This window comes from Callithrix jacchus, chromosome 3 (genome assembly GCF_049354715.1).
Source record: "Callithrix jacchus isolate 240 chromosome 3, calJac240_pri, whole genome shotgun sequence".
NCBI classification, from domain to species: domain Eukaryota; kingdom Metazoa; phylum Chordata; class Mammalia; order Primates; family Cebidae; genus Callithrix; species Callithrix jacchus.
Window position 1 is genome coordinate 171,759,529 of NC_133504.1, and position 821 is coordinate 171,760,349.

General features: G+C 30.5%; 1 non-coding gene across 1 annotated transcript; it reads right to left on the reverse strand.

Annotated features, from left to right (window-relative positions):
- Positions 1-467: 467 nt before the first annotated feature.
- LOC118152519 (U6 spliceosomal RNA) lies at positions 468-573 on the reverse strand. Its single transcript, XR_004741279.1, has one exon. It is a non-coding gene; the product is annotated as a U6 spliceosomal RNA (small nuclear RNA).
- Between the last annotated feature and the right edge of the window lie 248 nt (positions 574-821).

Sequence of the window (821 nt, forward strand, 5' to 3'; positions counted from 1 at the left end):
ATTTAAATTCATCATGGTCAGAGAACATGCTTTTAAGTTTATTGAGACTTGTTTTATGACACAAAATATTGTTAATCTTGGTAAACATTCCATGTCACATAAAAATAATGTATAATTTACTCTTTTGGGTGAAACGTTCTATACATGTTAATTACTTCAGGTTTGTTTGTACTGTTTTTCAAATATTCTTCATTCTTACTAATTTGCTATCTAGTAGTTTTATCAATCATGAAGTGGGGGTTTTTACCAACTGATTATGTTCTATTTTTATTGATCCATAGTATTTGAACAAATTTAGGAAGTATATGTTATATTATATGCATAGAATGTGTAATGATCAAGTCAGGGTATTTAAGACATCTACCAATACAAGCATTTGTCATTTGTATGTGTTGAGAACATTTAAAGTCCTCACTTCTATTTTGAAATGTACAATACATTATTGTTAACTGTAGTTATCCTACTCCAAAAATATGAAATGCTTCACTAATTTTTATGTCACCCTTGTACAGAGGCCAGCCAATCTTCTCTGTATTGTTCCACTTTTAGTTTATGTGCTGCTGAAGGAAGCACATTTTCTTAGTTGCAACCTCCTAAGAGACCCTGAGTAAGAACAACCTAGCTAAGGCATTTTTCAATTTATGCCCCTCAGAAACTGTGTGAGATAATAAATGTCAGTTGTGGGCACTGATAAGTTTTGGGTTCATGTGTGATCCCACAATAGAAGACTAATATGGCTCTTATTTTAGAATTGAATTTTTTTAATTGAATTGTATCTGCTTTATTGGTTTATTAGTTATTTTGTTTGTTATGTTTTGTTT